Source organism: Streptopelia decaocto (genome assembly GCF_964273445.1).
Source record: "Streptopelia decaocto genome assembly, chromosome: 2".
NCBI lineage: Eukaryota > Metazoa > Chordata > Aves > Columbiformes > Columbidae > Streptopelia > Streptopelia decaocto.
The window spans coordinates 86,703,604-86,718,352 of NC_138655.1; the positions used below are offsets into that span (position 1 = coordinate 86,703,604).

The 14,749-nt window shown below is 49.4% G+C and overlaps 1 protein-coding gene across 5 annotated transcripts in view; it reads right to left on the reverse strand.

Annotated features, from left to right (window-relative positions):
- RNF152 (ring finger protein 152) overlaps window positions 1-14,749 on the reverse strand; it is a 97,046-nt gene that overhangs the window by 34,382 nt on the left and 47,915 nt on the right. Inside the window, exons 1-2 of one of the 5 annotated variants that reach the window (XR_014183231.1) lie at window positions 12,036-12,340; window positions 11,755-11,811 (exon numbers count right to left, since the gene is read on the reverse strand). The exons of 1 other annotated variant lie outside the window; for it this stretch is intronic. The gene's annotated coding sequence lies outside the window, so the exon portion shown is untranslated. Of the gene's footprint in view, window positions 1-11,754; window positions 11,812-12,035; window positions 12,341-12,565; window positions 12,637-14,749 lie in introns of those variants that run through there. 3 more of the 5 variants (XM_082044477.1, XM_082044478.1, XM_082044476.1) reach the window with 3 other exon arrangements.

Here is a 14,749-nt window from a genome sequence, read left to right on the forward strand (position 1 = left end):
CATTTACAGAGAAACCAGCATACAGAACGGTGCAGCAAAAAAAGGAAATCCTGCAAGAACCAAGTTAAAAAGTACCAAACAGGCCTTGATCCCACCAAAGCAAAGACAAGCTACACCTGGACAAGAAACCTGGAGCTGCAGTCACTGGTACTAACAGATCTACCATCGCAGAAGGAAGAAAACAGGCTCTCAAGCATCTGCAAAATAGCATAGTTCAGGTTTACTGTTAAATAATTATATTTGGAAATTATTGCTAGGAAAAAAAAAAAAAAACTTAAGGAATTTAAATATTCCAAATAAGGCCAGCGCTTCAGCACCCCTGTCCTGCTGTGACTATGTATATGCGCATTGCCAAGCACAGCTCAGCAGCCAGCAGGGCCATTCCTCGCTGGAGGGAGAATTGCTGGGCTTCCAGTGCCACTCTCAGCAAATTTTTACCTTCTAAGCAGCAAGTGTTTGTATAATAGAAATCCTCCTATCAGCACTACCAGCTGTGCCCAAAGCGCAGCAACCGCCAGCACGTACACTGCAAAATCACAATGTTTGTGCGGGTGTTAAACAGTGCACTTCTGGAAAGGCAGAGAATACTTTCAGAGTAAACACCGCGAAGATTTCGGATCCTTTAGAATGTCAAAAGGCCATCATAACCTGATGCTCACCTTCGGCACTTAATGCTTGCCCGGCTAAGACACCTCTATAACTCACAGGGATCACACCCACATCTCACAAGCCTGTTTTACCACCTGCGAGGACACCATCTCTGAGAAGGTAAGAAACTTTTCCTCTCACAGCAGTCCTCAAGCTCTTCGGTGCTTTACCCTTCCTAATGTTAGCTTGAAGCCATTAAAATACCAACCAACACCACAGCAGGAAATGCAGCAAGAGGAACTCATTTCCAAACCTCACCAGGCAGACTGCTGCTGCTGCCCCAGGGAGATAAGCAGGGGAAAAAAGGGGCCCGACTGGACCCCAGAAATCCTTCCTGAGCTATGAGAGAGGTGGAGGACACCAAGCTTGAAAACAGGCATGCTGAAGCACTCAAGCAGAATACTGCCTCCACCCCAAATTACTCACTTTTAAAAAGAGAGCAGCCCTTCAGGTCCCTGAGCATACCTCCTCTTATGCAACTTCACAGGCTGCTGATGGAAGCAGAAGGTTCATCTGCTGAAGATGCCAGGACTTTGTAAGACTGGGACTTTGAATAGGGGACCACTCCTGAACAGGAACATCTTGAAAGGTGTCTTTTGCTCAGCTTTTGACTTGGGAGAAAGCAGCAGGAGGCAAAAGGCTGATGCTTTCTCCTCTTTAAACTAAACACCTACACATGTACTTTTTCAAAAGATGACCAATTAGTGCAAGTCATGTTTGGGTGAAGGGGACTGTGGAAAGAAGTTCTCAGTCAGAGGAAACAAAGGAAAAATACAACAAAGGAAACAGTGTTTTGGTTAAAGCCTGAAGAAAACAAAACTGAATGGAAACCATTTTGGTCCAACCCTCAATGACACATACTCCAGCAAAATACTCGTCCATGAGAAAACCTCAGACAGCACACAAACATATGGGTCATATTTTCAAGATGGCACTCACTAGAAGTTAACTATCCACTGCCTCTGGTTCAGCAACATCCATTATGTCTAGTGATCATTGTTTTCTTGCTGTCCTAGCCTTCCCTTTTTCTTCACAGACCACCTAAACGTACTACTTCTGCTTAGAGGAAAATGTTTGACCACAGTGGCTATCAGGACTGCACATGGCAGTGTGCCACAAAGACACTCTTGTCATGCAAGCCAGCCTGCCAAAATTATTGAATTACATTGGGGAAAGCCACTAAATAAAAAAACGAACCACTGACACACAAAGAGTCTACATGGCATGCTTGCTGACCTTCCTTCACTACACACTGCAGGTCATCAAAAGCCAGACCCATGAGGCAAATGGAGCTGTACCAGTGACAATAGCCCAGCCATGGACCTAATTGGGGCAGAAGTAACTTCAGTGGGTGTAGGCATATATATAGCCTCCACCTCTGCTCATGAACAAGTGTCTGCATCCAGTGTTCAGCGCGGACACCGCTCGGGGGCCAGGAAGGCATTCCCCCTAGCAGTGACAAGAGTAATAACAAACAAAAATAAAAATGAGAAGGAAGGAAGGATATAAACCAGCTCCCATTGCAGAGCAGGCCATCCATTCAGGAGCGCTGCTCGCAGACTAAGCGGGGGGCTTTGTAAGCTGAAAAAGGACCTTCCCCAGGTTACAGGTGAGTGGGTGTCATGCAGTGTGGAGGGAACACAGACCCAGGCTGCCAGTCACCGGAAGCCGAAGAGCTCCACCGTCCTCACTCCTCTCCACGGGGATGAAGGGCACACAGGGGAAATTACAAGCCCAGCACCAAAGTACCCTTCACAAGCCTGGGCGTCTCAACACTACAGGTAAATCTGGAGCTGTTTGCGACACTCTTTTTTTCTCTGACTGCACAGAGACAGTATTTCAGATCTGATTTACTGTCTAGACACCGCATGCTACCACATAGTGCAACTGAAGCAGGCTGAGAGCACCAGAGTGTGGAAAACAGATTGGCCCAAGCTCTTTCTCTTTCTTTAAAAAACAATACATTGTGCAGTCTACATCAACATCCTCACAAAAAAATGCTTGCTCTGTCCTGCACCTCAGAAGCCGGCTGCTGAAAAAAATCCAGAATGCAATTAAAACATGGATTCTGTTAAGTTTCACTTCCCTCTGCAATTTTATAATCGTCTCATCCATCAATTTTGAAAGAATATTAATACTGGCATCAGCTGGCTCTCCACCTCTTCTGCTGAGCCAGCTTTTTCGAAGCTCTGTCTCTGCCTCTCAGCATCCAACTACAGATGCTGCAAGGAAGAAGAGAGGGGAGACAGAACGGGGGTTGGAGAGGGGCCAGGGGGGCACACCCAGCACAGAGGCCCCACCACAGAGGAGCTACAGCAACTTACGGTGCCCGAAGATCTGCCCAAATACACTTACCTCAAAAGAAACACAGACACAAAAATTATAAAGAACAAGGTTGTGCCAGGGATTAACTGAAGTCTACCCAAACTCAGACCAAATCCTAGGCATGCAGGCTCACTGCCACCTTCCAGGCAAGAGGTGACTAGGCCAGTGATGCGCAATCTTTTTTTAAAATCGCAAAACCTTTATTTTTTCACCCCCTTCTGAGAGATGTGTAAATCTCTCCATTGATACAAGCCACTTCTCCCTGTTACCTTTCACAGGCTCGCATCCTTGTCCAGTACTCAAATACCAGCTTTTGGACTTACACACACTGTAAGAGAGGGAGACACACTTGGTTGGTGCAAGTTTTTAGCATCTGGCTTATGAACTATTTTGTAAAGGTGTACAAGCTGTTGACTGAGTCATCCAAAACTTTTTAAGACACACTGTTCTGTCATTATTTTATGAACCTAGTTTGACATGGTTTATATCTATCATGGCCATGATTTATATCACAAACTCCCAAGAACACAAGTCTGACTTCAAAATCATTCTCATCGCAACTGCTTCATTGCAGGTCAGCCTGGTCTGTTCCAAGACAAGATTTTGTTGGCAACTGTATTTTCTTCACTGGTATAATCCACTTTTCCTCATCTAATTTAATGAAACAGAAAAAGCCGGAAGTATGTAAAGAAAGCCAAATGTTATGCTTATTTGAGCACAATCGGAAATTTCTGCTTCCTGCTTTCTCACTGCAACATAAGGTTTATATTAACCACTCTCCCCTACTCTGAACAAAGCAGTAGGAAGAAACTAACTGTAAACTGGTCAGAAGATTGACATGCAGGCCAAAGGCATCTAATGGCTTGCTGGAACCACAGACATCACTTCTCTGGGAAGCAGCTGCGTTGCACCAACTTGCATGTCAGCTTGAAGCCCAGCATCTAGAACTTGCACACTCTCGCCTGCACTATCATGCTTCCATCCATTCCCAGAAAACAAAAGAAGCACAAGCCGCCAGTCTTCCTCAAGCTTTTCTGAACTGATGTAATTTCAGCCTCATATTCAACCCCATAAAATGGCACATCCACCCAGGCTTCATTGTAGAAGGTAGGGGGAGTCAAGGAACACTGCATACAACAAAACACTGAGAAGCAGGGCAGAATGCAGAATATTCTTTAGGTGCAAACTATTTTTATAGAGTTGGCCTAAAGCAGCCATTTACCCATTGCCTGATCTCTCTCTGCACACCAGTAATGGCTCCAGACTAAAAGTGAGGAAGATGAATCCCCTAAAATGCGCCATTCAAAGGTACTGGGCTGGCCTACAGTTTCAACATGCAAAAATTACAGATGTAAACTGTAATCAATACTGCACACAACCCTACCCGGGTATCTAGATCTGCGACCTCTGGAAAACTACAGGCGGCACCAGTAGCAACAGAAAGCGAGAGGAGAAGCAGGTGTCATTTGTTAGGGATGCACAGGAACAGCAGAGAAGAAGGGGAAACTAGGGAGGGTGAGTTTAAAGCTATGAGAAGCTAGGCAGCTACAGAGGGAAGAGGAGGACAGACACCAGACAAGTCAGAAAGAACTGGGGAAGCACCCAGACCTCTGCCCACATCATCCTGAAATGGGATCTGAGGGTATCCTGGCTCCGGGCTGTGAAAGCCCCCAACACAGCAGCAGATGACCTGCTGAACATGTCACCCCACTCTGGCAACTGTCACCACCCACAACCGAACAGTGCTGTTCAGCAGGCCACTACCTCATGGGTTAGAAATTAATGCTACAGCCCAAAGGTCTACACCCTCTGGATGATCCATGTCACTGCAGATTCATGTGACAGGAGTAATTTTTATTTATCTCCTCCTTTTCCCTTTGTACAGTTATAAAATTATGCTAAAACCCAGCTGTTAAAATTTTTAATACAAAGACTGCAAACTTGAACACTGCAAAATTAAGAGGTACAGACTGCTCACACAACCTCCATCCAGCTCCTGTATACACCTGCACTGATTCTGTTATCCAATTCAATGATCACAAACCATTTGAGCCCTGGAAATCAACTGCTTTGGGAAAAAGAGAGCAGTTGTGTGACAAAACCAATTGCTGTCTCTCAGACCCTGCCTCACTCCGTGGAGGTCAGGCGATTAGTGAATGAGGCAATGCAGGAAGAAAAAGAGACAACCCAACCACCTTTTTGAGGAAGATGGCCTGCAGGCAGGAATTCCACCATCTTTGTAAGATGCTCAGCAAATCCCTGAAACCAGTTTTTCGCCAGGTGAGCCCTAACGGGGCAGTCCTGGACCTCTGCAAAGCCAAGACATCCAGGGCTAACCTGCCAGAGTGCCAAGACCTGCAGCCGAGGTCAGTCATCCTGCTTCCAGCAGATGAACGGCTACATCGTGCCAGGTATTCTGGGGTGAGTTGAAAATAAAACCATCCCTAAGTATCTCTTTAAGGCGGCCAAAATTGAAAGTGTTTCAAACATTTGAGCCTTATTTGCTCTCCTCCTCCACTCCTCAGCTACGAAAACTACGACAGTACCTGCACCTGAGATGCTGCAAGAATAAGAACCTCCCTGCCCGTGAAGCCCCCAGGAAGGAATGAGCAGCACTACTCGGTTCAAGGTTTGGGTGGGGCATAAAATAAACACATGGAGACACATGCAGAAAGTAAATGTAGGGAAGAGAAAATGAATGATGCAGTAATTACCTATCCACTGAAAGAGGGACTCTGTGAAAGGGAAAAAATGAGGCAATTATAGAATTAAAGATTGTATCATAATGCAGATGCAAAGGGGAGCTATGCAATGTTAGTCCTGGCACTTCCTTGCTTTTGTAACCCCATTGTTCTCCTAACGCCACTATTTTGTAAGTAATTTAAATGCAACATAATTATGAGCTCATATGTTGATATCTTTTCATCATTAATAATGTGTAGAACAACTGGCAGACTCTGCTCCCGGCGTGATTGATGCCTCCAGCATATGGCTGTGAACGATTCTTTTTCTTCCACCTTTATCCGATAAAGAGCAGGGAGGAGAGAGGGAGACTTAATATTTAAACTTCGATTTCATGCACAAACACTTGGGTATTTGGGGGTTGTTTCAGAGGAGGAAACAACAACCAATGTCATTCAATTGCTCTGAAATGAATGGTAATGGATCAAATTTAAAGAACAGAGGCAGTGAGCAGCTGATGTGCTTTGCCCAAGGTCAGAAGGAAACCTCCCAAGGCCTGGATCCCAAATGACCCCACTGACAGCCTTCTGCCCAAGCCACTGAATCCCTCCTGCCTCCCACATTAAAACTTGTTTAAGTGTAATTACTGCTGTTAACTGCAGGTCAGGGAAGAAGCCGATCACCTCCAGGCTGTGTTTGCTTGTGAATGCAGCCAACAAGCAACTTCTGAGAGCGTGTGATAGAAAACACAACTGCAAGCAAACATTATGGTTGTATGTGTTCATCCTGGATAATAATTGTTCTATGGGGTTTTTTAAGTAAATTACCCTGCGCACCTCAGACTTCAGGCAAATTGCCAACGCTTTTGTCAGAGTCAGACAAGTTTGGCTCACCCTGCTTCACCAGGGAAAGCAGCTGCAGTAGCAACAACCTAACTTGTTTTATTTGCGGATGATATTAGCTGGCAAGAGCCACTGTGTCTGACAGCATGCTTGCTATATAGGCTTCATGCTTTTTTAAAAGTCTTATTTGTCTTTGTGTGTCCCCATTTGTAACACACACCCGCTTTCTCTTAAGTAGTATTTTTACCTTGTCTTACGCGTGCTGGCAGCTACTACCACAAACTTTGCACATTCTTTTGTTCCTAACAAAGCAACCTTCATGTCCATCTTTCCCCATCCTCAGAGAGCGGAGCCTGAAAAGCCGAGGCCTATCAAGTCAGAGCCTGCAGCAACCCAGGCACTCAGGCCACACCAGCTCTCTCCAGTGCACATCTTTTGGAAAAGTCCATGGTGGGTGGTGGAAGCACTGCAATCCTTCCCTCTCGGCATGCAACCCACTCGGTTTGGTTTAAAACCTTACAGAGAAAGCACTACACCATCACCTAAATGCATATAGTTAGCACCATACAGTTAAGAAGAACAGGCAGAAATGTTACGGCAGCGCGTTACCCCATGACTGCCTGTTTAAGGATTTCTCACACCAAAGCTCAGGTGGCTGGCTCCATCAGAGGAGGGACCTGCACGGGATGTCTGGCCTGAGCGCAAGAGCCCATTCTTAGCTACCACAGTCCTCTACCGTGCCACGCTGCCGGTGGTACAATTTGGTGCCTATGTTGGGGAAAGGAATGGAGGCAAGAGACATTCTCCTTCACTAAATGCCACATCTCTAATAGTGTAGAGACTAATGCTCAGATGCCAGAGGTGCCCAGCCCCATCTCCAGAAGGCAGAGTTCGCGTGGGGGAGAGGGAACAGCATCCCCCTTTGCCCTGTTGACATGACTCAGTGCTCCACATCTTCCGCAACCCATCACAGGGAGCCAGCTACAGAGTTCCTTCCTTCATCTCACCTTGACAGAGGCACCTGATCTCAGCTGCATCACAAGCTGTCTGAAAAGGAGTGGCATATGGGTGTTTGAGATTCAGCTCATCCCTCCGGGGTGACAATATTTTGACATTAGAGAATGACACTGGCAATCTCTTGAAGAGCCACACTCTAAGCCCCAGGACAACAGGCATGTATTCTCTGAAGAGCAGCAGCAACAAAGAGCATAGCAAAACATGCACTGGCTAAGGAATTACATGTGCATCCCACATGTGCTCCTTGACACCCTGACACTCCTATTTCTTATGCCACTGGCTGAACAGATGCCTGTCTTTTCCTTCAGTCCAGGACTGGAAGACGTGCCCACCACACTCAGCACAGCTATACCGAAAAGCTGCCTACCACAGGCACAGTCTGGGTGAGATTAAGACTGCTTTCCCTAGCACAGTTTTGCCCAGATTTCTAAAGCAGACCACCCAAGACAACCACACCAGACCTGACGCACCTACCCCAGGGCGCTCAGCAATGCAGAAGCTCGTCCTTGACATCTCACAGCACTGCATCAGCCCTAGTAGTACACACCTGCCTAAAGTAACCATAGGGAGGGGGCTGCGTGGGAACAGGAGACTGTACTTGCTTACGGAAGCTCTTTTGGGAGAAACGTACGGCACCGAATGTCATCTTTTCAACACTATCAAATGATCACTGCATTCAACAGGATGACACTGGTGAACACCCAGATAATCATGCTGCCACTGCACACAGGCAGTTTGCGCACACATACACACACACCTCTGCCTAAGTCCTGTCCGGGCTGCAATGTTCCCATCTGCTCCAATGCTCGCCTTCCTTCAGCCCAAGGTGTCCTAGAGGTCAAGGAAAGCAGGCTCCAAGCTACAGCTGTCAGCCTGCCAGCCTTCCTAAATCTCAGGTGGCTTTAGCTCGATAAACAAAAGGGCAGCCGCACTGCTAGGTGGTGTAACAAACACGCCCTATCCACTGAAGATACGCGTCCTCTGCCCCCCTGCCCCTCCATCAGAGCCGTTCAGCATCACCTCACACCAGCCCTTGCCCTGGAGACCACGCACACCTCGTGAGGTGGCCAGGGCTACAAAGGTGCTGCACATTTGACCACCACATATGGGATGCCTGGCTGGGCAGCTGCCACCAGGCAGAACAAGGAAGGTCTGAAACGCACCTCCTTTTCTTCAGAGAGAGCGCTGCTTCAAAGACTTCCCAGCCAGCTGCTAATCTTAACAAAAACAAGTGGGAAATTAATGGTATTCAAGACTGCCAACCATTGGTGCAATCTGGTTGAAACTGGCAAAACGCAAATGGCAAAAGACAGACAGCACTCATTTCCTGGGGAATTTAAGTTAAAATGAACAAAAATAAAACGAGAAGACGACTACAGTGCATTTGATTAGTGGCGTTTCCACGTTCTGCGACGTCCCAGGAAACAAGGGAAGAACGCCTTGCTCAATCAAGCTGCACAGCACAGGCTGCAGTTCAGCTCTGAAACTGCCCAGCTTGTGTGCATCTGGAGCAGGAAGGGGCAGATTACAAACTCATTTACATCTGAAGGTGACTCTGAAGGGGTAATTTCTGCAGCAGGAAAACAGGGAGGGCAAAGTCATTTGCATCTTAAGGGGTGAAATGCCCTGTCAGGGCTGAAGGACTGTTACTCAGCTCTAAGTGTGGAAGCTGCTGGGGCTCCTGTCTCCTTCACAAGCCCCAGCCCTGGAGGTGATCTCGCCCCACAGATTTCGGCATCTCTCTCCTCACCATCCCCAGACGCCCTCAGCCCACGCTGCTGGCGCTTGGCCACCTACACCAAGCAGGTGCCTTTGAGGCAGGGGTCGACTCTCCTGCGGTCAGACCAGCAACTGCTGAGCCCTTGCCAGACCGGGACATGGGGAGATGCTGCACAAATAACTTGTGCTGATGAGGGCTGGAAGGGTTTCCCTCCAAAGCAGCTCGGTTTGACCGACTACAGAGCTACACTGGTTCCAAGGGCTCCTCTGCTCCTTTCGCAGAGCCCAGCACAACAGCAGAAAAACCTATTTGTGTAGAAAACAGCATTGGAAAAGCAAGCAGGCAACTCTCAACAGACTCAGAAACAGCTGTGGAATTTCTCTGGAAGAGCTGCTTACTGCAGTGGGGAGGAAAGTCCAGCCTCCCATCTCACTTCCAGCCCACCCACCCACCGGATAGAGGCAGAGCATAAGAACAGAAGAGAATTTAAGGCATGACAGGATCCCAGGCTCTGGGAATTAGTCTCCCACATTCTCCACAAAAAGCGAGCACTCACTTAAAATCTACCGCCTTGAACTCAGATTGCACACCACTTACCCAGATGAATAACCAGACTCAAGCCAGTGGAATTACTTGCCTGAATAACTACAACTCAGTGCATGGAAGGGCTGCAGAACTGGCTGACAAACAAATACAAATATACAGAATGCAATGTGAGACCCCCATCCTCTAGGTCACATGCATCACTCTAGACCTGTATCCCTCCAGGTGCCACCTACTGATTCGGGTTACAGTCTGAAAAATATTTCACTGACTTAGAAAACTAAATTCTGCTTGAAAGGATGGCTTGGGCATTTAAGAGTACAAGCTTCATTAGCTTCCAGAAAGACTTCAGGTCCCAAGCTCCAACTAATCCTCCATAAAACTGCAGCAGAGAAGCACCACTAGTCCTACTCTGTAATTATTGGTCATAACTAAGGTCAGCTCTTCCATACTGAACCCAAACATGATGTGGCATTTGTTCAAAGCATCATGCAAGTAAAAGATGTGCAGTTCACACCCTGGAAAGCTTATGAGAAGCAGCCCTGAGCTCAAAACCCTTGCATGCAAACTTGCTTGTGTGTATTCCTTCTCAATTTCACTGGGACAACACCTATGACTTAAGTTAAAACTGTGCTGAAGCCTCTCCTCTGTCAGACTGTGACTGATGCAGCTCCTGCTCCAGTTCATCAAGGGGTCAAGGTATGAAGCCTGAACTGGAGCCAGAAACAGGTACGAGAAGAACACACCTAGAGATTTTGGCAAAGCTGGAAGCCCAAGTGAGTCACTTGAGGTAGATGATCAGCATCCAGAAGCACCTCTCTGCTCGTTCCCTGCATGCTCTGCTATGTCATAGCATATCTCTGGATGAGCAGCCTGTGCTGAGTTATTGAATTTGCATGTATAATTTAAACACACCATATTAAGGCTGAAATAATATTTATTGTCCTGATGGCATTTCTAGTCTGGATATTCCAGTGCTCCCAAGAAGACTTCATAGAACGCTTATAAGACTTCCATCAGGTGTGGCCCAAACGAATTTTCTGCCCTCCCCAGACAAGCAGCAGAAAACAAACATCATTTTCATTTGTCTTCACATACCTGGCAGGCTGTTGAAACCCTCCAACAGACCTCACAGGTTTGAACCAGAGGTTTGGGTTTTTCAACTGTACCGCCAATAGAAGCATGTGCATGGCAGGAATTCTCCACAGAACCCCATCCCAAAAGCCACAGACACACCAGTGTCACCAACAGCACAAGGCTGTCCCAGTTCCATAGTTCTCAGCCAGGGCTACTTTTACATTTGGTCTGTCATGCAATTGACAAGAAGCAGTTGCACTGTTACATAGCATTTCCAGCAGAAGGTTTTTTTTCCTAAATTGCTATTATTATCATCCAATGAGCTCTGCTTTAGGTCAGACTCAGTGGGCATTTCAAAAAGGCCTGTGACCCAAGACTGGCTACTGAAAGGCTAAAACCAGGACCTTCATATACATCAGAAGTTGGAAAGTTACAAATATTTTCCAACAGCTTCAACTAGACACAAAACCTAAGCAAATCCGTATCAAAAGATCTCTGAAATATACTACTAAAAAAAATGGACAATATCGGTAAGAAGGAGGAAAAGTTTCAGCGAGAAAACCAGAGGAGAGAAATCACTATGTTTACAGTTCAATGAATGGGACCTTATCAAAAGCTTGTTTGCGTTCCCTTTGGTTTGTCTGGGTTTTTTTTTTAACACCTATTACACAAACACACACCCTTAACGCCTCCCCAGCTAACAGCCTGGTGCACACATGTCGAGCTTATCCACATTGCACAGGGGGCAGAGAGCTGCTTCCGAAGACGTCCCTCCACCGGACGGCATGTCCGAACAAAGCGCTGGGGTGATGGATGTCGGCAGGGTTCGTAAACCACATTTTTGCGGCTCGACCTCAGCCGGGAGGCAGCATCTAACGCCGGAACAAACTCCGAATGCTGCCTCTCTGCAGAGCGGGGATCCTACCTGGGCAGCAGGCTGCGCGCCTCTCCTCTTGTCTGGTTAAAAAAAAATTAAAGCCGTCTTCTAAAAACCCAGCGAGATGTCTAGCACTTCATGACAGCGCCCGAGTTACCGCATATCTCCCCGCTAACTGCCAGCATAAGGGAGGGTAGGGGGGGCGGGAATCAACAACAAAAACTTAACCCAAACCGAACACCAAACCGCCACCAAAAACAAAGGACCCCCACCAAAACCCCGCCTGTAAGTTAGCTGGATTTACTTGCTCACGAAGCACAAGGATAACCCTCCTCCGCTTGAAACAAGGCTGATGCGACGCAGGGGCAACCCCGCCGGGTTTCAAAGTAACCTTCGCGCCCCGCCAGCCCCCCCGGAGGCGGCGGGCAGCCGGCAGCCCCACGCACATTTCGGCCGGTCACCTGGAGCTCGCATCGCGCCCGCCTGCGCGCTCCCCGCAGGGGGCCGGGCGGCGCGGGGGGAGCGGCGGAGCCGGGAGCGGCGGGAAGCGGCACGGAGCCCCGCTCTGCCCGCAGCGAGCCCTGCGCGGCGGGGCCGGGCAGGGCAGGCGGTTACGAAACCCGCGTCTCCCCTTCGGCCCGGCGGGAGGGAAGGAGGAGGGGAGGCGTGGCGGGGGGCATCCGCGGCGGCCCCGCTCCCCGCCGCCGCGCCGGGAAGGGGAGGAGGGAAAGGCGCCGCCGCCCTACCCACCGCACACGAGCATCGGCCGCCGCCGCCCCCCGAGGGGCCGGCCGGAAAGGGAGCCCCGCTGGCGGGGAAGGGGCGCCCACTGACCTTGCCGCCATCCGCCGCCGCCGTGCCTGCCCGCGGGGTGGCAGCTCCGCACCCGCCGCCGGCGCCCTCGCCCCGGCAGCCGGCACCACCCCCCGCCCCGCCGGGGGGCGGGGCCGAGGCGGGGCCGAGGCGGCAGGGAGGGCCGGAGCCGCCCCAGACCCCGCTGCGCTCCCCACGCCACCCCGGGTCGGTCACGGTCCGGCGTGGCCGCGGCGGGAGAGCGGGAGCGCGGCTGCCCGGCGGAGAGCGCCGGGACCCCACGCCGCCACCCCACGCCGCCTCGGGCTGGGAGAGGCGGCAGCCCGGGGCGCTCCGCTCGTCCCCGCAGCAGCGCGGGCAGCGGCGGCAGCAGCAGGTACCCCCTGCCCAGCTCTGCCAGCGGGGAGAGGGGAGATGCAGAGCTCGGGGGGCTCCTCAGTGCCTCGGAAAGGCTCTGCGGCCATAAAACGCAGCTTGTTCTGCTTCGGCGCAGCGTGAGGGATAATTGCACCTGAGCGTGTCCGCCGCGGTGCAGCTGGCAGCATGTCCCATGCACCCACCAAAGCTGCCTCCACTGGAGCTGTTACAGACCCCATGCGAGGCAGGTTCTGAGGCTCAAGTAGCTGGTGCCTTGGGCACCTTTATTCCCAGCTTGAGGCTCAGAACTGTGCTGCTGGCTACATGTAAGAGGTACATGCGGCTTGTTGTCTTACCATAGCACACCCAAGGCTGAGCTGGGGAATAAGGCCTCCCCCTTTATTCATTGCACCAAGGCCTGTGCTTGCTATAGAGCACAGGACCATGGACTCAATTCTGCGCTGCCTACAGAGAAAACAATCCTATTTACATCAGCAATAGAATAAAAAAATGCATATGTTCCTCCTAGTGTCTCACATGGGATTGGTAATGGCAAACAGCAAAAGCTAGAAATGGCAAGGGCAAGCGTCTTCCTGCGTCTCATTGCTTCATCTTTCTGCAGAGCCAGTGTTGTTTTGGGGCAAACACTTGGAAGCAGTATGTGCAGGTTATACAGTTGCTGGTTTTGGTTAGAACAGCCCTCTCCTCCCCAGCTTCTGCAGCTCCACACTGAAAGCATGGCCTGTAGTGGAGTAAGACCTCTATAATTAGCAAAATAAAGAATTTTCACAAAAGTCTACCTGGTTTCTCCCCCTGCCTTCTCCCTGCCTCTTCTCTGCTGTGGGGCTGTTTGCAGAGCAGGGCCTCCAGCAAGCCAGATTTACCACTGGGGAGAGTCTATAGTGCAGTCACTAGTGCAGCTCCAGATTCTGCCATAAAACTCAATTGCCACTCTTAGAATGAATGTTCAAAGCAGATTTTCACATCCCACAGTGTTTCTCGATTCAAACCTTCCTAATCAAAGAACTGAGATAAGAAAGGAGAAGGCAAACAGGCCAAATTTCAACCACCAGTTTGAGTCTGGTTCCCCCTTGATATCTGCCTCCGAAGTGTTAGTCGCTAGCATCTCTGACCTCTCACAATGTATTTTAAACTGCAGGCATCATTTTAGCACATGCAGCTGACTTTTGCTTCTCAGCTGATCAGCTAGAAGGATGATGCAGATGATTTCACTGCTCTCCCCTTTCCCTCCACCACCAGGCTGACTAATTTCCAGAGGCTTCCCTTCCAGAGGGGACAGGGGCCACCTGCCACCCCCCCACCTGGCTTTTGGGAATGGGCTGTGACCCGTGGCACCTGCCATGACCCACACCTTCCCACCTCAGCCACTCAAGGTTCTCCAGGTTTTGTTCAGAAAAAGCCTTTGAGGTGCTGGGGATAGGGATGCATGGTTGTTTTTACGATTTAAGGAGATCCTTATGCCAAATTCACATTGGGTATTTGTGTAACGTCCTGTTTTTGAAGAGACATGCCAAGTTTGGCAGGCACAGCTCCTTACATGCCTCTGTGTGCCAAGTCCTTACCATTCCTTAGATCAGTTCCCCCATTTCCTCCTTAGGAAACAAGTGGCAGCTAATGACCACAAACAGTGCTATGGTACCAGATCTCCGTGGCCACGAGAGAGGAAAATTCATTTCAACTAAGTGCTGGCCTGCACTGCTGCAAATGATGTCCGCCAAAGGGGCCAGGGACTACACAGATGTAGAGAAAGATAATCCACTCACTGAGACAGATCCTGCAAAGCAGTGTTGAAGAGCATTGGCACAGTGACTTTGCTAATTATATTGC